At 44.8% G+C, this 26,183-nt stretch overlaps 1 long non-coding RNA gene across 1 annotated transcript; it reads right to left on the reverse strand.

The window, feature by feature from the left end:
* Positions 1-21,440: 21,440 nt before the first annotated feature.
* On the reverse strand, positions 21,441-25,219 carry LOC307165370. The gene is made up of 3 exons (XR_013822463.1): positions 24,992-25,219; positions 24,725-24,815; positions 21,441-21,552 (listed from the first exon to the last, which is right to left on the reverse strand). It is a non-coding gene; the product is annotated as an uncharacterized lncRNA (long non-coding RNA).
* Positions 25,220-26,183: the final 964 nt, after the last annotated feature.

Raw genomic sequence — 26,183 nt, forward strand, 5'->3', positions numbered from 1 at the left:
TTTCTTGTTCTCTGTTTTTTTCTGTCGTCCCCCGTAACCAAAAACTACCTTGAATCTAATGCTATCACACATTTTTCAAATACAGGGTCATATACTGTACCTACACAAAAATCACCATGCGGTTTGATCCCTCAAAATGGTACCGATCAACCCTCTGTCTCACGGCCTACAAGGACCTGTTTCCCCTGTGAACTGTAATTTGAAACCATAAACTGGTGGGATAATTACAGTTTTCTTTTGTTTTTTGGACTCAAAGGACTTTGATTTGTGGAATTGATTGATTATTTTTTTTAACTTCTGAAATGGAGAGACTTTGTTTTTTTGTACTTGAACTGATCGAGAGAAGTTTGAACAACTCTTTAAACTGAATCATCTGATTCACGAACTCTGATCAGCTGAGTCGTTTGATTCATGAACTTTGTTCAACTTAATCAATTCATCTCTCCAGCATTTCCAATTCATATTGTTGAATATACTATTCTAGTATACAAAGATGGTTTATTGGAAGTTACAATTTATATTGTTGAACATACGATTTTACTATAGAAAGATAAGGTGGTTTATTGGAAGGAATTATGAATCACATTGTGTTTTGAGTCAAATCCGATATCTGATTACTAGTGTTTCTTTCGTCAACAAAAATTATGACTAAATGATTATAAATCGTCACGACTTTTGTCAACGAACCTTTATCATGTGACGAAAACAAGAAACAAAACGCAACGTAAATGCTGGTCATGTGACGATAACTATAATTAAATGTATAATGCAATATTATTGACGAATAAAAACGAGACTAAATGTGGTTTACAGAATTAAAAACTGTGCTAAAATGTCTCTTCATTTTCATTGACCAAAACAAGATGAAATGTTATGACGTTATTTCGTCTCGTTTAGTCACGTTATTATTGTTGTGCAGTGTGTGTGTGTGTGTGTGTGTGTGTGTGTGTGTGCAGGAGCAGCTCGCGCTATAGTGCTGTCACACACACTCCGTGTGCAGTGTGTGTGTGTGTGTGTGTGTGTGTGTGTGTGTGTGTGTGCAGGAGCATCTCGCGCTATAGTGCTGTCACACACACTCCGTGTGCAGTGTGTGTGTGTGTGTGTGTGTGTGTGTGCAGGAGCAGCTCGCGCTATAGTGCTGTCACACACACTCCGTGTGCAGTGTGTGTGTGTGTGTGTGTGTGTGTGTGTGTGTGTGTGTGCAGGAGCATCTCGCGCTATAGTGCTGTCACACACACTCCGTGTGCAGTGTGTGTGTGTGTGTGTGTGTGTGTGTGCAGGAGCAGCTCGCGCTATAGTGCTGTCACACACACTCCGTGTGCAGTGTGCAGTGTGTGTGTGTGTGTGTGTGTGCAGGAGCAGCTCGCTCTATAGTGCTGTCACACACACTCTGTGTGCAGTGTGTGTGTGTGTGTGTGTGTGTGTGCAGGAGCAGCTTGCGCTATAGTGCTGTCACACACACTCCGTGTGCAGTGTGTGTGTGTGTGTGTGTGTGTGTGTGTGTGTGTGTGTGTGCAGGAGCAGCTCGCTCTATAGTGCTGTCACACACACTCTGTGTGCAATGTGTGTGTGTGTGTATGTGTGTGTGTGTGTGTGTGCAGGAGCAGCTCGCTCTATAGTGCTGTCACACACACTCTGTGTGCAGTGTGTGTGTGTGTGTGTGTGTGTGTGTGCAGGAGCAGCTCGCTCTATAGTGCTGTCACACACACTCTGTGTGCAGCGTGTGTGTGTGTGCGTGTGTGTGTGTGTGTGTGCAGGAGCAGCTCGCTCTATAGTGCTGTCACACACACTCTGTGTGCAGCGTGTGTGTGTGTGTGTGTGTGTGTGTGTGTGTGCAGGAGAAGCTCGCTCTATAGTGCTGTCACACACACTCCGTGTGCAGTGTGTGTGTGTGTGTGTGTGCAGGAGCAGCTCGCTCTATAGTGCTGTCACACACACTCTGTGTGCAATGTGTGTGTGTGTGTGTGTGTGTGTGTGTGTGTGTGTGTGTGCAGGAGCAGCTCGCTCTATAGTGCTGTCACACACACTCTGTGTGCAGTGTGCGTGTGTGTGTGTGTGTGTGTGTGTGTGCAGGAGCAGCTCGCTCTATAGTGCTGTCACACACACTCCGTGTGCAGTGTGTGTGTGTGTGTGTGTGCAGGAGCAGCTCGCTCTATAGTGCTGTCACACACACTCTGTGTGCAATGTGTGTGTGTGTGTGTGTGTGTGTGTGTGTGTGTGTGCAGGAGCAGCTCGCTCTATAGTGCTGTCACACACACTCTGTGTGCAATGTGTGTGTGTGTGTGTGTGTGTGTGTGTGTGTGTGCAGGAGCAGCTCGCTCTATAGTGCTGTCACACACACTCTGTGTGCAATGTGTGTGTGTGTGTGTGTGTGTGTGTGTGTGTGTGTGTGCAGGAGCAGCTCGCTCTATAGTGCTGTCACACACACTCTGTGTGCAGCGTGTGTGTGTGTGTGTGTGTGTGTGTGTGTGTGTGTGTGTGTGTGCAGGAGCAGCTCGCTCTATAGTGCTGTCACACACACTCTGTGTGCAATGTGTGTGTGTGTGTATGTGTGTGTGTGTGTGTGTGTGCAGGAGCAGCTCGCTCTATAGTGCTGTCACACACACTCTGTGTGCAGTGTGTGTGTGTGTGTGTGTGTGTGTGTGCAGGAGCAGCTCGCTCTATAGTGCTGTCACACACACTCTGTGTGCAGCGTGTGTGTGTGTGCGTGTGTGTGTGTGTGTGTGTGCAGGAGCAGCTCGCTTTATAGTGCTGTCACACACACTCTGTGTGCAGTGTGCGTGTGTGTGTGTGTGTGTGTGTGTGCAGGAGCAGCTCGCTCTATAGTGCTGTCACACACACTCTGTGTGCAGCGTGTGTGTGTGTGCGTGTGTGTGTGTGTGTGTGTGCAGGAGCAGCTCGCTTTATAGTGCTGTCACACACACTCTGTGTGCAGCGTGTGTGTGTGTGTGTGTGTGTGTGTGTGCAGGAGCAGCTCGCTCTATAGTGCTGTCACACACACTCCGTGTGCAGTGTGTGTGTGTGTGTGTGTGTGTGTGCAGTGTGCGTGTGTGTGTGTGTGTGTGTGTGTGTGTGTGTGCAGGAGCAGCTCGCTTTATAGTGCTGTCACACACACTCTGTGTGCAGTGTGCGTGTGTGTGTGTGTGTGTGTGTGTGTGCAGGAGCAGCTCGCTCTATAGTGCTGTCACACACACTCCGTGTGCAGTGTGTGTGTGTGTGTGTGTGTGCAGGAGCAGCTCGCTCTATAGTGCTGTCACACACACTCCGTGTGCAGTGTGTGTGTGTGTGTGTGTGTGCAGTGTGTGTGTGTGTGTGTGTGTGCAGGAGCAGCTCGCTCTATAGTGCTGTCACACACACTCCGTGTGCAGTGTGTGTGTGTGTGTGTGTGTGCAGGAGCAGCTCGCTCTATAGTGCTGTCACACACACTCTGTGTGCAGTGTGCGTGTGTGTGTGTGTGTGTGTGTGTGTGTGCAGGAGCAGCTCGCTCTATAGTGCTGTCACACACACTCCGTGTGCAGTGTGTGTGTGTGTGTGTGTGCAGGAGCAGCTCGCTCTATAGTGCTGTCACACACACTCCGTGTGCAGTGTGTGTGTGTGTGTGTGTGTGTGTGTGTGTGTGCAGGAGCAGCTCGCTCTATAGTGCTGTCACACACACTCCGTGTGCAGTGTGTGTGTGTGTGTGTGTGTGTGTGCAGGAGCAGCTCGCTCTATAGTGCTGTCACACACACTCCGTGTGCAGTGTGTGTGTGTGTGTGTGTGTGTGTGTGTGTGTGCAGGAGCAGCTCGCTCTATAGTGCTGTCACACACACTCTGTGTGCAGCGTGTGTGTGTGTGCGTGTGTGTGTGTGTGTGTGTGCAGGAGCAGCTCGCTTTATAGTGCTGTCACACACACTCCGTGTGCAGTGTGTGTGTGTGTGTGTGTGTGTGTGTGTGTGTGCAGGAGCAGCTCGCTCTATAGTGCTGTCACACACACTCCGTGTGCAGTGTGTGTGTGTGTGTGTGTGTGTGTGTGTGTGTGCAGGAGCAGCTCGCTCTATAGTGCTGTCACACACACTCCGTGTGCAGTGTGTGTGTGTGTGTGTGTGTGTGTGTGTGCAGGAGCAGCTCGCTCTATAGTGCTGTCACACACACTCCGTGTGCAGTGTGTGTGTGTGTGTGTGTGTGTGTGCAGGAGCAGCTCGCTCTATAGTGCTGTCACACACACTCCGTGTGCAGTGTGTGTGTGTGTGCAGGAGCAGCTCGCTCTATAGTGCTGTCACACACACTCCGTGTGCAGTGTGTGTGTGTGTGTGTGTGTGCAGGAGCAGCTCGCTCTATAGTGCTGTCACACACACTCCGTGTGCAGTGTGTGTGTGTGTGTGTGTGTGTGCAGGAGCAGCTCGCTCTATAGTGCTGTCACACACACTCCGTGTGCAGTGTGTGTGTGTGTGTGTGTGTGTGTGTGTGTGTGCAGGAGCAGCTCGCTCTATAGTGCTGTCACACACACTCTGTGTGCAGCGTGTGTGTGTGTGCGTGTGTGTGTGTGTGTGTGTGCAGGAGCAGCTCGCTTTATAGTGCTGTCACACACACTCCGTGTGCAGTGTGTGTGTGTGTGTGTGTGTGTGTGTGTGTGTGCAGGAGCAGCTCGCTCTATAGTGCTGTCACACACACTCCGTGTGCAGTGTGTGTGTGTGTGTGTGTGTGTGTGTGTGTGTGCAGGAGCAGCTCGCTCTATAGTGCTGTCACACACACTCCGTGTGCAGTGTGTGTGTGTGTGTGTGTGTGTGTGTGTGCAGGAGCAGCTCGCTCTATAGTGCTGTCACACACACTCCGTGTGCAGTGTGTGTGTGTGTGTGTGTGTGTGTGCAGGAGCAGCTCGCTCTATAGTGCTGTCACACACACTCCGTGTGCAGTGTGTGTGTGTGTGCAGGAGCAGCTCGCTCTATAGTGCTGTCACACACACTCCGTGTGCAGTGTGTGTGTGTGTGTGTGTGTGCAGGAGCAGCTCGCTCTATAGTGCTGTCACACACACTCTGTGTGCAGCGTGTGTGTGTGTGTGTGTGTGTGTGTGTGTGTGCAGGAGCAGCTCGCTCTATAGTGCTGTCACACACACTCTGTGTGCAGTGTGCGTGTGTGTGTGTGTGTGTGTGTGTGTGCAGGAGCAGCTCGCTCTATAGTGCTGTCACACACACTCTGTGTGCAGTGTGTGTGTGTGTGTGTGTGTGTGTGTGTGTGTGTGCAGGAGCAGCTCGCTCTATAGTGCTGTCACACACACTCCGTGTGCAGTGTGTGTGTGTGTGTGTGTGTGTGTGTGTGTGTGCAGGAGCAGCTCGCTCTATAGTGCTGTCACACACACTCCGTGTGCAGTGTGTGTGTGTGTGTGTGTGCAGGAGCAGCTCGCTCTATAGTGCTGTCACACACACTCCGTGTGCAGTGTGTGTGTGTGTGTGTGTGTGTGTGCAGGAGCAGCTCGCTCTATAGTGCTGTCACACACACTCCGTGTGCAGTGTGTGTGTGTGTGTGTGTGTGTGTGTGTGTGTGCAGGAGCAGCTCGCTCTATAGTGCTGTCACACACACTCCGTGTGCAGTGTGTGTGTGTGTGTGTGTGTGTGTGTGTGCAGGAGCAGCTCGCTCTATAGTGCTGTCACACACACTCCGTGTGCAGTGTGTGTGTGTGTGTGTGTGTGTGTGCAGGAGCAGCTCGCTCTATAGTGCTGTCACACACACTCCGTGTGCAGTGTGTGTGTGTGTGCAGGAGCAGCTCGCTCTATAGTGCTGTCACACACACTCCGTGTGCAGTGTGTGTGTGTGTGTGTGTGTGCAGGAGCAGCTCGCTCTATAGTGCTGTCACACACACTCCGTGTGCAGTGTGTGTGTGTGTGTGTGTGTGCAGGAGCAGCTCGCTCTATAGTGCTGTCACACACACTCCGTGTGCAGTGTGTGTGTGTGTGTGTGTGTGTGTGTGCAGGAGCAGCTCGCTCTATAGTGCTGTCACACACACTCCGTGTGCAGTGTGTGTGTGTGTGTGTGTGTGTGTGTGTGTGTGTGTGTGTGTGTGTGCAGGAGCAGCTCGCTCTATAGTGCTGTCACACACACTCCGTGTGCAGTGTGTGTGTGTGTGTGTGTGTGTGTGTGCAGGAGCAGCTCGCTCTATAGTGCTGTCACACACACTCCGTGTGCAGTGTGTGTGTGTGTGTGTGTGTGTGTGTGCAGGAGCAGCTCGCTCTATAGTGCTGTCACACACACTCTGTGTGCAGTGTGTGTGTGTGTGTGTATGAGGTGTGATTTGTGCACTTTTTGGCGATCGCGAAGCAAACTGAGAGGTGAACTAACGTGTATCACAGGCATGTCAAGTCCTGTAGTAGGTCAAGTCACCTTATTATTATAATTTTATCTGCAGAATCTGATCTTAATAAAGTGAAAAGACAAGAAATAAGTAACTGTCAGTAAATTACAATAATTTGGATTTGCATTGTAAATAGCCTACTCATGTTCAATAAAATACACAATGGGATCAAACAAAATTGTAACTTCATAAAATGTATTTTTCACTTCTGCCACAGTGTTTGAAATGTTGAAATTTTCAACATTGAGTCCATAAAACTAATAACAGCTTAACATCTAACAGACTCCTCTCTGAATACCTCCTTCTCTCTCAAACACAGTCTACGTACAACATTAAACTTTGTTACATTTCTCCTCGCACACACTCTGCTCGGTGAAAGCGTTCAACGCATGCGCAGTAGATCGGCTTGCGCTGTTTAGCCTAGTGACCGCGCATACTTGACAGCGCAGTCATAAAAAAAGGGAGGCTGTCCGCTAGGAGCCTGCTAGGAGCCTGATTAACACTCAAGTCAAGTCCCGAGTCTTCAACTTCCAAGTCCGAGTCAAGTCTCAAGTATTTTATTTTTTGTCAAGTCACAAGTCATAAAAACAGCGAGTCGAGTCAACAAATTCTGTGCTCATCTGCTTTTCTGTAGTATGCATTATAAGCATTGTGTTTACTGAGTTTGATAATATCGTTTATTTCTTTTAATATCAGTCTAATGCATTTCAGTGCACACGGGTTTCGTGACATCATCGAAGTCCCATTTCATTGGCTAGCTGCCAACCAATAAAACTGCTCCTTTGACCCCCCCTCCTCCCGCCCCCCTTTCTCTCTCGCCGCCTCTGAGTTTCAAGTGCACAAGTTAGTTTTGCACCTGATATATCGCGAAAAGAGTAGCAAAAGTCAAGGCGCGAAATTTGAATTTGCAGTGACAGATTTGAGAAGCTGCAAGTGCCTAATTGAGGTAGTACTGCGAATGTGAACGTAAGATTAAATGCAAAATATATATTACAAGTTTGTGTCTGTCGTTGTATTTCTGTGAATGGCATTTTACACATTTGTGTCTACTTGTCTGCAGCTTCAGAACACAGGTTTGTGACTATTGTCTGCGAGTGCAAATTTCAACATTCAACTTCAGATTTTTATTTTACAGGTTTTCACATTGGAGCTGTGAGTTCTCAAATTCACATTTACGTGCTCTCGAGTTTTGCTACTGATTTACCTTCATAAAAATCATACCCACATATGCTAAAGGAAAAAGAAGGATACATGCGCCCAATGAAGAAATACAAAATATGACACGAGTCCAAACACTAGTCCTAACAACGTTAGAAAAACAGACATATGTCTTTCCATTTGCTTCATTGGATGGGCCGAACTTTGAAGAAAAGGGAGGGGCTGATAATAATATTATACAAAACGCGCTTTTTACGCCGTCTTTGTCAGACAGAAACGCCACAAATTACGGCGCATTGTGGATAGCCTACGGCGTCAGAAACGGTGTTGTTGACTGGATAAAAAAAAAACGGCGATAATGACGGCGATTTTGCTTTGCAAACGCCGTAATTTACGCCGTTTGTACCACAGAACGCCGTACTTTGCGCCGTCTTTTCGTCTTAAACGCCGTAAACACCGGCGTTTTGAGAATGAAAGGCGTTTCGTTAGTGGCGAAATTTGACCCATTTGGCGTTCCATAGTATCAGGCCTCTTATTAGGCGACGTGCTGAGGGACGACGTGTGTATCAAGCGTCTTATAGGCGACGTGCCTAGTTCAGACGTTATGATTTTTTATACATTTCTCACGTACGCCGTCGCCACGTCGCCGTAGGTGTTCGTTACTACTGTGACGTCGCCGTGACGTCGCCGCCGGTCTGTCGTCTGACGTCTCTATCAATCCCATTCAAAAATAGACACGGACTGACTGCGACGGAAGGGTAGACTGCTCCTTCGCCTTCTTTAGTGTAGCCTTAGAAAAGTCACTTTCCGCTCGCCATAGGCGGCGACGTAGCTGTGTAAGGATTTTTTTTACTTTGCGTGTGGATAACGTACGTGTGGATAAACGTGTGGATAACGTACGTGTGGATAAACACCTGGATAACGTACGTGTGGATAAACGCCTGGATAACGTACGTGTGGATAAACGCCTGGATAACGTACGTGTGGATAAACACCTGGATAACGTACGTGTGGATAAACACCTGGATAACGTACGTGTGGATAAACGCCTGGATAACGTACGTGTGGATAAACACCTGGATAACGTACGTGTGGATAAACACCTGGATAACGTACGTGTGGATAAACGCCTGGATAACGTACGTGTGGATAAACGCCTGGATAACGTACGTGTGGATAAACGCCTTGATAAACGCCTGGATAACGTACGTGTGGATAAACACCTGGATAACGTACGTGTGGATAAACGCCTGGATAACGTACGTGTGGATAAACGCCTGGATAACGTACGTGTGGATAAACGCCTGGATAACGTACGTGTGGATAAACGCCTGGATAACGTACGTGTGGATAAACGCCTGGATAACGTACGTGTGGATAAACGCCTGGATAACGTACGTGTGGATAAACGCCTGGATAACGTACGTGTGGATAAACGCCTGGATAACGTACGTGTGGATAAACGCCTGGATAACGTACGTGTGGATAAACGCCTGGATAACGTACGTGTGGATAAACGCCTGGATAAACGCCTGGATAACGTACGTGTGGATAAACACCTGGATAAACGCCTGGATAACGTACGTGTGGATAAACGCCTGGATAACGTACGTGTGGATAAACGCCTGGATAAACGCCTGGATAACGTACGTGTGGATAAACGCCTTGATAAACGCCTGGATAACGTACGTGTGGATAAACACCTGGATAACGTACGTGTGGATAAACGCCTGGATAACGTACGTGTGGATAAACGCCTGGATAACGTACGTGTGGATAAACACCTGGATAACGTACGTGTGGATAAACACCTGGATAACGTACGTGTGGATAAACGCCTGGATAACGTACGTGTGGATAAACGCCTGGATAACGTACGTGTGGATAAACGCCTGGATAACGTACGTGTGGATAAACGCCTGGATAACGTACGTGTGGATAAACGCCTGGATAACGTACGTGTGGATAAACGCCTGGATAACGTACGTGTGGATAAACGCCTGGATAACGTACGTGTGGATAAACGCCTGGATAACGTACGTGTGGATAAACGCCTGGATAACGTACGTGTGGATAAACGCCTGGATAACATACGTGTGGATAAACGCCTGGATAAACGCCTGGATAACGTACGTGTGGATAAACGCCTGGATAACGTACGTGTGGATAAACGCCTGGATAAACGCCTGGATAACGTACGTGTGGATAAACGCCTGGATAAACGCCTGGATAACGTACGTGTGGATAAACGCCTGGATAAACGCCTGGATAACGTACGTGTGGATAAACACCTGGATAACGTACGTGTGGATAAACGCCTGGATAACGTACGTGTGGATAAACGCCTGGATAACGTACGTGTGGATAAACGCCTGGATAACGTACATGTGGATAAACGCCTGGATAACGTACGTGTGGATAAACGCCTGGATAACGTACATGTGGATAAACGCCTGGATAACGTACGTGTGGATAAACGCCTGGATAACGTACGTGTGGATAAACGCCTGGATAACGTACGTGTGGATAAACGCCTGGATAACGTACGCGTGGATAAACGCCTGGATAACGTACGCGTGGATAAACGTCTGGATAAACGTCTGGATAAAACTGTCTAAATTCTATTTTCTTTAATATTGTACCTTTTTAATTTGGGATATGATCATTCATAACACACTGTTTTCATGTTTTTATGAGTTGTACAAAAGTGTAGGCCTACACACTATTAGTAATATATCTCAAGTATATGTTTCTATATTTATTTATTTATGTGTATGTTTAAAGGTAATATTGTAAATAAAAAACAGAAGTAAGGTTAAAAAAATAAAGGTAGCCTATTAATTTATTTTTTAACTGGTCATTGACTGATTTTAATTTACCTGTTAAACGTAATGTTTTATGGGTTTCTCTGTCTGTTCTGTATGCTGCATGTCTCCTCAATCAGAATCATCTGATTCAGATCAGCTCATTAATAGGGACTTTATACAAAAAGAACATGTTTTTCTCGTAATAACAAGATGTTATGTCATTAAAACGACATATTTTCTTGACCTTATAAGGACATATGTAGTCATGTACAAAATATGCCTTTATCCACATAAGATTGAAAGCCTATCGCGCCTTTATCACACTTCTACGTTCAAAAAGCTTAAGCAAATAGTAGCAGCCCCCAATCAGAGGCGAACAAGTAATCAAATTAAACAAATTAATCAATGAGGCCCTTTTAAAAAAATATATTTTATATAGGCCTATAAGTTTTTTTATATAATATATTATATATAAGATTTATTTTTGTTAATAGGCTATACCTTTATTACCTAGAGATATAATTAAACAAAAAGTAGTCATCTAACAGAACATAGCCTAAGTTGTTTATTTTTTACAACATTATGTTCTTATTTTGTTTAATTAACGAAATGTCAATATTCGTCTTTATAACAGAAAATACAATACAAAAATCTTCAAGATACAGCCTACAGTCTTCACATGCCGGATTGTCACCTTCTAAACAGTCCTGTGTGTGGTGGAATAAGCAATGCTATAGAAATATATTGTTAGTTTCTTAATTTAAACTTTATTTTATTATTTTATTAGTTCATTAACTAATTATGCTAACTCAACTAATTTAATGTAAAGAGCTGGATACTAATTACCTACTAATTAAATAATGTCAAATAGTAGGCTATTGATTAGAGTTGCCATAGACTTGTCTAGACTAGTCATTCATTTAAGCAATTAGGACTAATCGCACGTTTATATTCAATCCTGGCTGCATAGGCTATTCCGCGCTCAAGCGCATGCATAACACGTGCCGCAAAGCACTGGCAAAAGTAGGCTAATGATAATAAATGTGTCTGAAAAAAAATAACGAAGCATTTTAACTGTTTATTAATAAACTAGTCTTTTCTAAATCAATGTAGGCTGTCAGCAAACATATCTCCATACATCTCCGCTGTAATGTAGATGCGCCTTTCATACGGACAGGATTACATAATCAGATGGTACCGTATTTTTTCCGTTGGTGGACATTTTTTATAAGCTTTATATAGATAGTTATATTTCTCATGTCTGTGAGGCTTGTCTATACACTGTTTCTCAGTTCATTTTTGAGACGCGCTCCAATTCACGGAGATCATGAAAGCGCGCCCTGTTCGTTTTATTTTATTTTACAAAAGCACATCGTTTTCTTGTTGTTGTGAGTTTACACAAATAAAAGTAGTGGCGACTGATGTATTATTCTTTTCTGTATGACCAGAAATGATGGAGTATTTAAGTTGTTTCCACTGTTGATAGGAGAATGCGAGTGATGGCGCCGGCGCCTCCATGTCATGCAGTGCGCGCTCCACACTCCGCACAAACACTGGATATGCGCTTTATAATAGCGAACATTTATCTAGGTTAACGTTAGAGCGAGCGGCCATGCCAGACGGATAAGTCCTCTTCATGTTTAACAAATCAAATTATGTTGCATTTTCTTGCGCCAGTTTGAATAGGGTGGCTGAAACACTTAGCCTATACATAAACGCCCAACGCTGGTGTTTTTCTTTAAACAAATTCGTTTAGGCTTTAAAATAAATATTGTTTGAGGGCTAATAAATGCCACAATAATTTGTTTATTTTATTGCCTACTTATGTTTTTCATTTTTCTTTTACATTGAACACCATTTAAAGGATTTGCTGTGCACCGGCTTCGAAAGACACGTTAAGAGACACCTTTATTTTCTTTATAATAAAGGGTTTCTATGGGAGGAAAACGTCTCGGGTTACGTATGTAACCCTTGTTCCCTGAGAAAGGGAACGAGACACTGCGTCGGTGACGACACTAGGGGAACGCCCTTCAGCGTAGCGCGTCTGAATTTATGAATGAAACCGAATCCAATCCTATTGGCGTTGCGTGATGACGTAGTGTGTGACGGCATACACGGATGTGTACAAAAGCACGCCGGCACACAGAAATGTCAGCTTTGCTATGAAGCAAGTGCTCCAGGCGGGGTGAGGTGTGGCGAACCGACGCAGTGTCTCGTTCCCTTTCTCAGGGAACAAGGGTTACATACGTAACCCGAGACGTTCCCTTTCGAGGGAACTCGAACTGCGTCGGTGACGACACTAGGGGAACGAGATACCCACTATACCACAACGAACCCCGCTCATCCTAGTGTGAAGCTGTCTTCAGGCACAACTTAGGACGAAAGCACTCGTGCACCGGGTGTAGAGGGAAGGTCCAGACTGTAAAACCTCATGAATGTGTGCGGAGTGGCCCAGCCAGCCGCCTCACATATGTCATGGATAGAAACCCCTGAAAGGAGGGCTCTAGAGGATGCCATGCCTCTGGTGGAATGAGCTCTCACGGCCATAGGTGAAGGCAATTTGCGCACCTGATAAGCCAGGGAAATAGTCTGAACAATCCAGTTGCTGATGGTCTGTTTAGAGGCGGGAAGCCCTTTCTTGGGCGACCCAAAACACACCAGCAACTGGTCTGACTTCCGCCATGAGGAGGACCTCTGAATATAACACTGCAGTGCTCTGACAGGGCAGAGCAGATGAAGTCTCTCCTCATCCGCCGTCACGTGAGGTGGAGGATGAAATGCCTGCAGAACCAAAGGCCGTGCCATATTAGATGGCACCTTGGGCAAATAGCCGGGCCTGGGATGTAAGATGGCCTTAATGTTGCCTGGAGCAAACTCCAAGCACCCATTGGAAATAGAGAGCGCCTGGAGATCTCCTACCCTCCTCAGAGAAGTAATGGCCAACAAAAAGACCACCTTAAACGAAAGGTTCTTGGCCTCAGCCGACTCCAGTGGTTCGAAGGGAGCCTCGGCCAGCCCTTCGAGAACCACTGCCAGGTCCCAAGAGGGAACTCTGGTGCGAGTCGCAGGTCTCATCCTCCAGGCTCCACGTAGGAAGCGTACGACCAAGTGATGCCTCCCCAGCGGGCCATCACTCAGAGGAGCGTGGAAAGCCGCAATGGCAGCCACATAAACCTTGAGTGTGGACAGGGTAAGCCCGGCAGAAAAGCGGTCTTGGAGAAACTCCAGTACTGAAGCCACTGGGCAGTTAACTGGGTCCAAGTCACGCTCTCTGCACCAAACGGAAAATACATTCCACTTAAGGCCGTATAACTTCCTCGTGGAGGGAGCTCTGGAAGTTAATATGGTTTCGACCACTCCAGCTGACAGGCCGGCTTCTAGGTACTGTGCCCCCTCAGGGGCCAGACCCACAGTTTCCACAGCTCGGGTCGAGGGTGGAGAACTGAGCCCTCCGCCTGGGACAGCAAGTCCCTCCTCAGAGGGATCTGCCATGGCGGGCCTGCCAGGAGTGAAATGATGTCCGAAAACCATACTCGGGCCGGCCAAAACGGGGCTACTAAAAGTAGACTGACTCCGTCTCGACGGACCCTTTCCAGAACTGCTGGGAGCAGAGCGATCGGGGGAAATGCGTACAGACGCAGCCTCGGCCATGTCTGCATCATGGCGTCCAGCCCCAGCGGAGCTGGATGCCTGAGAGAGAACCACAGTGGACAGTGGGACGTCTCTTGAGACGCGAAAAGATCCACTTCCACTGGGCCAAATCTCACGCACATGGCTTCCACCACCTCTGGGTGGAGACGCCACTCCCCGGGCCTCAGCCCCTGCCTCGACAGGACGTCTGCTCCCAGATTCTGGTCCCCCGGGACATACATCGCCCTGAGAGACGATAGTCTCCTCTGGGACCACAGGAGGATCTGATGCGCCAGTCTGCACAGAGGGCGCGACCTCAGACCCCCCTGGCGGTTCAAATAAGACACCACCGACATGTTGTCGGTTCTCACAAGGACATGGCGACCGTGGAGGTCTGGCAGGAAGCTCCTCAGAGCCCGGAACACCGCCAACATTTCTAGGCAATTTATGTGCCAAGAGGAATGATGGTCCTGCCAGAGGCCTCTCGTAAAACGGCCGTCCATGACCGCGCCCCAGCCCGTGAGGGAGGCGTCTGTCGAAATAGATACTCGGCGACATAACGCTCCCAAATTGGGACCCTGGGACAAGAACCAAGGCTTCTTCCAAATTGACAGGGAACGAAGGCATCTGCGCGTAACCCTTATCAAGCGGAATGGGTTTCCCCTCGGGGAAAACCCCTTGGTTCTCAACCACCACTGTAAAGCTCTCATGTGTAGCAGGCCAGAAGGTATCACACTGGACGCTGCTGCCATGAGACCCAACACTCTCTGAAAGTGTTTGACAGTGACGGCCTGGCCTAGCTTTAACCTGGACACTGTGGTCAGGATAGACTCGATCCGAGCAGGAGACAACTGAGCCCGCATCGTGACTGAGTCCCACACCACTCCCAGGAACGTGGTTCTCTGGGCTGGCGTCAACACGCTCTTCTTCGTGTTGAGTCTCAACCCCAGGCTCTGGATGTGGGCGAGGACGACATCTCGATGCCGAATCGCCAGCTCTCGCGACTGGGCCATTATTAACCAGTCGTCGATGTAATTGAGCACCCTGATGCCCTCGAGCCTCAGGGGTGCTAGAGCTGCATCCATACACTTGGTAAATGTGCGAGGGGAAAGTGCTAGGCCGAACGGAAGAACCCGATATTGGTAAGCTTCGCCCCCGAAAGCAAACCTCAGGAACTTCCTGTGAGATGGAAGGATGGAGATGTGGAAGTAGGCGTCCTTTAGATCTATCGTGACAAACCAATCCTCGGATTGAATTTGACTCACGATGATGGGAATAGTGAGCATCTTGAACCTGAACCTCCTCAGAGACCGATTCAGATGCCTCAGATCTAAAATTGGACGCAACCCTCCATCCTTTTTTGGAACTATGAAGTACCGGCTGTAGAACCCGGACTCCCTGACTGGTGGGGGAACACACTCTATGGCCCCTTTTTCCAGCAGCGAGTGAACTTCCTGTTCCAACACTGGACCCTGCTCTGGGTGCACTGAAGTCCAGACCACCCCGTTGAATTTTGGTGGGCGGACCCGGAACTGCAGTCTGTACCCAGTTCTTACAGTGCGCAGGACCCAAGGAGAAATATTCGCGAGGTTTTGCCACGCCTCTGCGAAATTCACCAAGGGAACAAGCCCCTCGGGGCTGGTGTCCAATGTTTTGTGCAGGTCTCTGACGGCCCCCTGAAACGGAGAACCGGCAGGGGAGAACCGACAATGATCCACAGTGTGCGAACCCGGACACTGACTGACTGCAAGCCTTTGGGGCAGACAGATCAGTGTATGCTCGCTGGGAGCTGGCGTGTCCCGAAGCGTCACAGACGGCAGGATACTGACGCCAGCTTCCCGAGGGCCCAACGAGAGAGGGGACCACAATCGCTCTCTCTTGGGGGGGGCGGCCCTTTGAGGTCTCGAAAAAGCTAGGACCTCTTTCCCTTAGCCTTCCTGGACTGAAGGACGGTCCTCAGATCCGTCCTCTCAGGGGGCTGCGGGTACGAGCGACGTCCAGAGTCCCAAGCTTTTCTAGGGGGAGCTCTAGAGGCGACACTCGCTTTCTGTGCCTGGCGATGAGAGGAACTGGCAGACGGCTGTGGCTGTTCTCTAGCAGCCGCCCTCCTGGACCTTGAACGGCGAGGGAGATATTGTTTAAAAGCTTCGCCCTGCTTCTTAACCTCCTGAAACCTGTCAACCACAGCGTTGACAGCTTCTCCAAACAGACCCGAGGTTGAAACAGGTGCATCAAGTAGGAAGGCCCTGTCCTTCTCCTTAATGCCAGACAGGTTGAGCCACAGATGCCTCTCCGTGGTTACCAGAGCTGACATGGAGCGACCGATGGCACGGGCCGTCTCCTTGGTAACCCGGAGGGACAAATCTGTGGCTCTGCGAAGCTCCGCAATATCCTCAGGCGAGGGACCCTCGCCTTGGTCCATATCCCTCAACAGGTCGGCCTGGTACGCCTGCAAAATGGCCATTGTGTGCAGGCTCGCACCAGCCCGACCTGCCGCCATATACGCTCTGCCCACCAAAGCTGATGTGGTGCGGCAAGGCTTAGAAGGCAGCGCCGGTGTCTTCAGGGATGACGCAAGGTCGGGTGAAAGGTAGCTGGCTAATGCTTCCTCAACCCGAGGCATCATCCCATATCCCTTATCCCTAACCCCCACGATATTACTGTAATTTAAAATCGGGGGGTTAGACAGGCGTGCAGAAAAAGGCCTGTTCCAGGATTTACACAACTCATTGTGTAAATCCGGGAAGAAAGGAAGAGACCGGCGTGAAGGTTGCGTGCGGGACTGAAGGAAGCGCTCATCAAGCTTGCTTTTAGGACGCACTTCCTGTCGTTCTTGTGGCCAAGAAATATCAAGCTTGGCCACAGCCCGCGTTAAAACCTCCACTAACTCACCATAGCTGGTTGCAGGCTGAACAGTATCATGTCTTTCGTTTGGATCCCCCCCCCTCAACATTAAGCACATCTAATTCCTCGGAATCAGAGAGGTGTAAAACTGGGTCATCATCCCGAGCGGGAGAAGCCGCGGGGCGGGCTCCCGAGCGGGGAATAGGGGAACCTGAGCTCTCAGACGAAGAGTGGGAAAGTGCCTCGGCAGTCCCGCTGTCGTCTAAGAGATCTCTCTGCGATCCCCACGATGCAAGTCGCCGCATTGCCTCGGCAGATGCGGGACCTGTACCGCGGGGAGAACGCATTTGGCCATCCTCAGAAAATAGAGCAAACCGAGAACGCAGCACTCTCACTGACATAGACTCGCAGTGAGCGCAAGCAGCCCCCTCGAGAGCTGCTTGAGCGTGCTGCCTTCCCAGACAAGACACACACATTTCGTGTGTATCCCCAGCCGGAAGATAGAGTGGGCATGGGAACACACATTTTCTAAACTGTTCGCTTGCCATGATGAGATGAATATAGGACAATTTTCAGATTCGCTAGTTCAAACACACACACAAGCGCTTGCTGAATAGCAAAAAGCTGACATTTCTGTGTGCCGGCGTGCTTTTGTACACATCCGTGTATGCCGTCACACACTACGTCATCACGCAACGCCAATAGGATTGGATTCGGTTTCATTCATAAATTCAGACGCGCTACGCTGAAGGGCGTTCCCCTAGTGTCGTCACCGACGCAGTTCGAGTTCCCTCGAAAGGGAACGCTTAACGTGTTATTAAATGCGTTGCGTTCATATTCTGGGCTCATCTGCTTTTCTGTAGGATAGTATGGTTTATTAATAAGGTGTGTGCAGAATTTGATCTTTTAACATAAATGTCCAATGGGGGCTGCTATTGCTTCAGATTTTTGAACGTTGAAGTGATAAAAAATTATTGGCTATAAATTTTATGTGGATAAAGGCATATTTTGTACATGACTACACATGTCCTTATAAGGCCAAGAAAATATGTCGTTTTAACGACATAAGATCTCGTTATTACGAGAAAAGATAAAACGACATAAGATCTCGTTATTACGACATAATTGAGTGGAAAAAATATATATTTGTTGCAGCAATGCGTCACCGTACTAACAAGCCCAATTAAAGACTGCTACCTGTTCTTTTGCCTTGTTACATTGTGGGCGTTCATCCTGTGTTTGTTTGTTCCTGGAGGTGTTCAACACTGTCAGCTTATGAGAGTTTGTATGTAATTACATTTACTTGACTTCAGCGTGTTTCTTTTTGTGTCTTCATTGCTTGGTTTGTAAATTAAAACAATTGCAACCAATACATTTAAAAAAAAAAAAAAAAAAAAAAGGTTTACTACTTCTAACTGAATGTAAATATTGTCAGTGCACTGAACTTGAAAAGTATTTACACGACTATAATAATAACAACAACAACAACAACATACTGGTTAATGCAAAATTTTAGCCAAATAATCCAACGATTTATATTTGTGTTAAATTAATTGGTCAAAACTATACTAACACAACAACATAGCAATAGTTCAGTGATATTAACACATCACTGGGTTAGTTTCTGGGTAATTTTTAACAATTTTTTTTAACCTAGGCATTTCATTTAGACATGTTTACTAAATGTTTAGTTTTATAAAATTGCTGTAGGCAATAAAATCTGTCAAATACCAACTGCAAGATTTAATTAATTGATTTACCTTTTTCTAACTGGCCGCCTTAAGTAATATAGCTAACACTTGTTGCAGTCCTACTATATTAAATCTTGGGTAAATATAATTATACTAATTATTATTATACTGATTACTAATAGTCTACACTGTTGCCCAACCCACAAAAACATGAAAACGTGTGTGTTATGATCATATCCTAAATTAAAAAGGTACAATAGTAAAGATAATAGAATATAGCCTAAGTATTAATCCAGACGTTCATCCACACGTTCATCCACACGTACGTTATCCAGGCGTTCATCCACACGTTCATCCACATGTACGTTATCCAGACGTTCATCCACACGCACGATATCATACGTCATTGTTCACGGCAAGGTACGCGACGATTGACACGGTGATTGCTTAGTTTGCAAAGTAAATGCACAAATCACACCTCATAGGTTCTTTAATATGACTGTGCAACATGCACTCGTCTCAATGAACGTGACACTTGCGTCTGTCTTATAACGTGACGTCTGCGTCTGTGATTTATATATGATATTATGTGTGTGCATTTTTATAGCTTATTGTTGTGGTTGTTATTGTGTTTTTAATTTTTTTATAGTTTTAAAAGGCCTTGGCTACAGCACTTTGGTAAACTAGAAAACGCGCAACCACTGTTTCTGTAGATCCTTTAAATAGAAGAATAGAATTGAAAAATAGGCTACTATTTTATATACAAGTCACCTGTGGTGAAAAAAAAAACGACTGTAAACTTTTTTTTAAAATAGTTTGTAAACTATTATTTGACTTTTTATTTATGACGTTTTGCCCCTTTATTAAACATTTAAAATATTCACAAATTATTATGGATTTTTTTTTTTTTTAGATTTTACTGGTTTTCTAAGGCCAAATTATTTTCCCGCAGTGCTGAATGAGAAGAGCCATCTCTGGAACCATACAGAGAGCTGATTTATAGGTGGCTTATAGGCTAATGATAATAAATGTGTCTGAAAAAATAACGAGGCATTTTAATTGTTTTTGTTAATAAACTAGTATTTTCTAAATCAGTGTCGGCTGCAAACATATCTCCATCTCCGCTGTAAAGCGGATGCGCCTTTTGATAGAAATGCACCGTTCATGCGGATTATCAGACAGTATTTGCTTTCGATTCGAATTTGTTCGTTTAAAATTGGACATTTCAAGCTTTATTTTTTTTTTCAGTTCATTTTTTAGACGCCTGATTGTTTTCTTTTATTTTACGAAATCAAAACATTTTCTTGTTATTGTGAGTTTACTCAAATAAAAGTAGTATTATTATTTTCTATATGACCATAAATTATGAGCATTTTAAGTTGTTTCCACTGTTGATAGGAAAATACAAGTGTTCGCGCCCGCGCCGGATATGCGTCAAAATCTTGTGTTTATTTGTGATAATCAAATAAAACCCTGTATTATTATTGTCTAACCTGTATTTATGTGACAATCAGCGGCTGGAGTGCCCGCGTGAGCCAATGGGGGGCACTCCTTCTCTATTTAGCATTTCATCTTATGGCTTTACCTGGACTGATTATGCTTTATGTCTTTCACCTGTTTTAGTTTATGCTTGTTATAGCTTCTCTGATTTAAGCCTTGGTTGTCCTTTGCGAAGTCCTGTTACACTGTAAGCGTATATCTCTGAGCTTGTTCCTTGTTTTAGTAGGCTATTCTTTGTTTCTCTGAAATCTTGACCCTTGCCTGCTTTCTGGACTGTTCATGAACCTGTGCTGCCTGCCTCGACCTCAGCCTGTTTTCACTACGAGTCACTGGATTGCCCCTTGTTTAACTGTATGACGGAGTTTATGTCTGCTTGTGTTTGAGCTGAAATAAAGTGCTGCACATGGATCCGGCCGCCTCTGTCGTACGTTACAATTATGACTGACATATGACGAATTGCTTTGTTCATTTTTTCGATAAAAGTGTCTTAAATATTGTTTGTTCTTTATTTTTTCTTAATTTTTTTTTGTCATTGTTATAAATAACAACGGAATAACATCAGAGAATCTTACAATATGAGTGCAATAAAAAGTCCATAAAGTGCAATCCGTTATATCACCAGTCGACAGGGAAATAACAATAGTAGGCTATATAAACAATATACTATGGATTGTGAGATGTAGTAAATAGTAGGCTACAGCAATGCATTCCCAACTATTTAAGTTGTGTAGAGAGAGAATTGTGGTGTATGTGGTGGGGTGGGTATAAATTGGAGGAATATTTTTTTTCGGCCAGTCCTTAGAACAGCAAGCGGTACGTTGTTAATTATTGTATATTGTTTTATTATGTATTAAGTGGAATACTTCAAATTGTCTTAGCGTGCATGCTTAAAGTGATTCTCAATTGTAGCGGTTCCAGGAAAAATGAGGCCCTTTAAAAAAGGTAGGCTATATATATATATATCAAAACGCATAACCGAACATAACTTTTCTTTTTTTTTTCTTTTTTTTTTTTACAATATTATGTGCTTATTGTTTTTAATTAACGAAATGTCAATCTTCGTCTTTATAACAGAAGATACAATACAACAATCTTCAAGATACAGTATAATCTTCACGTATAAAGGATTGTCACCTTTAAAACAGTCCTTTTCGTGTAGGAACAAGCAATGCAGAAATAGCCTACATGGTTAGCATATTAATTGAATCTTTTTTTTCCGTTCATTTACCAATTAGGCTATATATGTTAACTCAACTAATGTAATGTAAATAACTGGATAATTAGGCTACTATCCAATAAATAAGTAAAAAATGTCAAATAAATGTATTGATTAGAGTTGCCATATAATTCAATTCAATTCAATTCAAATTTATTTGTATAGCGCTTTTCACAATACATATTGTTTCAAAGCAGCTTTACAGAAAGTGCATTTCAGAAATGTACATAGAGAAATACAGTTAGTTAATCATGTATTGATTTAGGGCATAAACATAGCCAGCGTCGAGTCGTCTCTTCACAGGCGCCGAGTCGTCTCTGCACGGGTGTTGGAGAATCTGTAGTTTCCATGAGAGGCTGGATACAAACTGGAGCTGACGATCTGTATTTACCTCGGGACTAGCGTCCCGAGATAACAACAGAAAAGCATATGGGAAATCATTAGCGTAGCTGCTGTTCGCAATATTAATGCATTCAATCTGATTCAACTGTAGTATAAAAGGTAAGTATTATGTGAATGCTTGGCTAAAGAGATGCGTCTTTAATCTAGTTTTAAACTGGGACAGCGAGTCTGAGCCTCGAACAATATCAGGAAGGCCATTCCACAGTTTAGGAGCTAAATGTGAAAAAGCTCTCCCTCCTTTAGTGGACTTAGATATCCTAGGAATGACCAGAAGCCTCGAATTTAGTGATCTTAAAGAGCGCGATGGATTATAGGGCGATAGAAGTTCCGTTAAATACACGGGAGCTAAACCATTTAGGGCTTTATAGGTCAGTAGCAATACTTTGTAATTGATACGGAACTTTATAGGTAACCAATGTAGAGACGACAGAATTGGTGTTATATGATCATATTTTCTTGATCTAGTAAGAACTCTAGCGGCGGCATTTTGGACTAACTGTAGCTTGTTTATTGAGGATGCAGGACAACCAGCTAATAAAGCATTACAGTAATCTAGTCTCGAGGTCATGAATGCATGAACTAACTTTTCTGCGTCAGACACAGATAGCATGTTACGTAGCTTAGCAATGTTTCTAAGGTGGAAAAAGGCTGTTCTTGTAACATATGAAATATGATTTTCAAAAGACAAGTTGCGGTCTAATATAACACCCAGGTCTTTTACTGTAGAGGATAAAGTAACAGGACACCCTTCTAAATTAAAGTTGTATTGTAAGAGGTTTTGTGGGCAGTTTTTTGGACTAATAAGTATTACCTCCGTTTTATCTGAATTTAATAGCAGAAAATTACATGTCATCCGGTATTTTATATCTTTAACACACTCTGTTAATTTAGATAATTTAGCGTTTTCATCCGGCCGTGATGAAATATATAATTGAGTGTCATCAGCATAACAGTGGAAATTAATTCCATGTTTTCTTATAATATTACCAAGTGGTAGCATATATATTGAGAATAGCAGAGGGCCTAACACAGATCCTTGCGGTACACCGTAGTTTACTGACGTTATCTTCGATTTTTCCCCATTTACGCAGACAAAATGGTAACGGTCTGATAAGTATGATCTGAACCAGCTTAATGCCTGTCCCTGAACACCAGTGTAGTTTTGTAGTCGGTCTAAGAGTATTGTGTGATCTATAGTATCGAACGCAGCACTAAGATCAAGTAAAACTAGTATTGAGATACAGCCTTGGTCAGAAGCTAAAAGTAAATCATTTGTGATTTTAACGAGCGCAGTTTCTGTGCTATGATGCGGCCTGAATCCAGACTGAAACTTTTCATAGATATCATTTTCTTGCAAGAAAGAGCCCAGTTGAGCGGATACAACTTTTTCTAGTATTTTAGACATAAATGGAAGATTTGAAATGGGTCTATAATTTGCTAGGTTATTATGATCTAATTGTGGTTTCTTAATAAGAGGTTTTATAACTGCCAACTTGAATATTCTTGGAACATGACCTAAGGATAAATACGAGTTAATAATATTGAGAAGAGGCTCTTCCACTACAGGTAACACTTGTTTCAGTAGTTTAGTTGGTATTGGATCTAATAAACACGTTGTTGGTTTAGATGCAATGATAAGTTTATTTAACTCTTCCTGTCCTATAGTTGCAAAGCGCTGTAATTGTTCTTGCGGGGTGATAATTGAGGCTGAATCATAAGACACCATTAAAGATTGTACATTTACAATTGTGTTTCTGATGCTTTCTATTTTCTCAGTGAAGAAATTCATAAAATCATTACTACTACACTGTAACGGAATATTTTGCTCCGGTAACGTCTGTTTATTTGTTAGTCTAGCCACGGTGTTAAATAAAAACCTAGGATTATTTTGGTTGTTTTCTATTAGTTTGCGGAGATGCTCAGCCCTGCCTGCTTTTAGGGCCTTTTTATAACGTGACATACTGTCTTTCCATGCGATTCTAAAGACCTCTAAATTAGTTTGTTTCCATTTACGCTCTAAATTACGAGTTTCTCTCTTTAGAACATGCGTAACACTGTTGTACCATGGTGCTTTAGTTTTCTCTCTAACCTTTTTTAATCTAATTGGTGCAACGATGTCTAATGTACTAGAGAAAATGGTGCTCATAGTGCTAGTCATTTCCTCTAGTTCATCTGTTTGTTTGGGTTCACTGAGCAGCTGAGATAGATCAGGTAAGCTATTTGAGAAATGATCTGTAGTTGTTGGAAGGATTGTTCTGCCTGGTCGATAACGCGGCGCAACATGACAAATTTCAGCGGTACGTAGTATGCAAGTGACCATGTAATGGTCAGTGACTTCATCACTTTGCGGTATAATATCTATATCGGTTGGATCGGCTCCATATGATATAATTAAATCTAGCGTATGATTAAGACGATGAGTGGGACCAGTTACGTTTTGCTTGACCCCAAAGGAGTTTAATAAATCTGTAAACGCAGCCCCTAACGCATCATTTGAATTATCTACGTGTATGTTAAAATCTCCAACAATTAATGCTTTATCGACATTGACCAAAAGATCTGAGAGAAAGTCTGCAAACTCTTTTAGGAAATCAGCGTAAGGCCCTGGCGGTCTATATACAGTAGCCAAGGCTAGAGATAATATGGATTTCTTTCTTACATCTAAGAGAGTAACATTTAGCACAAGTACTTCAAACGAATTAAACCTGTGACCTGTTTTCTGAGTAACAGTAAGAATATCTTTATAGATTATAGCAACACCACCGCCACGACCAATCAGACGGGGCTCATGCTTGTAACAGTATCCAGGAGGAGTAGACTCATTAAGACCGAAATAATCATTTGGTTTAAGCCAGGTTTCAGTAAGGCAAAGTACATCGAAACTATTATCTGTGACCATTTCATTTACAATAACCGCCTTAGGTGTAAGCGATCTGATGTTTAAAAGACCTAGCTTTAGAAATTGTTTTTGTTCACTAATATTGAGATTTTCTGGTTTAATCACAATTAGATTTTTCTTAGATCCTGCAGTAGATTTATTATTTGATCTCACTAAACGAGGAATAGACACAGTTTCAATATAATGTTCTACATTGGTACTTATATCAATTAAGTTTGGACAGCAAAGAGTGTGATTTGGACTTTGACTTACTAGTCATATGGTGTGTAGCGTCTTGGAGATGTTGTCCGACAGAAGAGCCGCTCCGATTCTGCTGGGGTGAAGGCCATCAGCACGGAAGAGCCTAGGACGCTCCCAGAAAAGATTCCAATTATTTACAAAGAGCAGTCTCTGTTCATTACACCATGACATTAACCATTCATTTAGAGCAAATAATCTACTGAACCTTTCGTGTCCTAGTCGGTAGGTGGGAAGCGGTCCAGACACGATGATCGTTGTTTCAGGCGATGTACTGCGTACCGTCTCGATCAGGCTCCTGTAGTCCTTCTTCAGAACCTCCGACTGCCGCAGCCTGATGTCGTTCGTTCCCGCGTGCAGCACGACAGCTCCGACGGGCTCGTCACCGTTCAGAATCCCGGGAACCTGTGCAGCGACATCGAGAACACGAGCACCAGGAAAGCAGTGAGTGCGAACCTTACCTTTACCTATGGTAGCGTGGACATGCCGGACGATGGAACTGCCGATGATCACAGCGTCGCATTCCGTCTCGCGTAGAGGGGAGAAGCGGTTCCGGATATAAGACTAAAGATTTTTGTAGTCAACTAGTAGGCTAGTAATTTATTTAAGCAATTAGTCGACTAATCGCACGTTTATATTAATTAAATACATGGGTGCATGCATGGTAGGCTATGATGCAGATTGATTGGATAGCCTACTAAATAATATTTTCAGGTATGAGAAAAGAGTAAGTAGCCTATGTATTTAGTCTGAGACATGCAAGTTTGACTATATGCCTATAGGATAGCCTATTCAACGGCTTAGTGAAGGGTGTAGAATCAGTGAGATGGTAGCATGCTATTTAGTGCAGGAAAATATAGAGTAAAGGCAGAGTTAAAAGATTTGAGAACAGTTTCAATTCACAAATGGTAAATAATGGGGCGCTGCTGAGCTATAATGGAGTACGACGTGAGTTTGGAAGCTCCTGCCGATTTTGATTAATATTGTAATCTTTTGCGCTTTTTCGACACATATTTAGTATAGTCTTACTCCGCTGAATTTTTTTGTTAGGAAGTCTAACTCTGGACTGCGTAAGATGGCTGGAAAGAACTCTAAAACTCGCAAAACTATTCAGACACAACTGCGGCCCAGTCCTCAAATCGCGACCACACCCTCGAGTGGGTCATCTGCTGCTTCAGAGGTCGTGGGCGCCTCTGCGCATGCTAACCTTGACATCGATGCACTCAAGCTCGAGTTGTTGGCCTCGGTGAGGAAAGAGATTGCTGATATTTTTAAAAAGGAACTCCAGGATACACTCGGGGATGCTCTGCCTACTATTAGGCTCGACCTGCAAGCGGTAAAGTCACAGCTGGCGAATGATAAAGCTGCTACCGAGGCTACCATGTCCAAGCTTAAAGGTACGGTTGGAGAAATGGAGCACGCACTCACTGAGTGCTCCGATGACATCGCCGTGATGAAAACTACTATCGAGCAC

This window comes from Squalius cephalus (assembly GCF_949319135.1).
Source record: "Squalius cephalus genome assembly, chromosome: 1".
Classification (NCBI taxonomy): Eukaryota; Metazoa; Chordata; class Actinopteri; order Cypriniformes; family Leuciscidae; genus Squalius; species Squalius cephalus.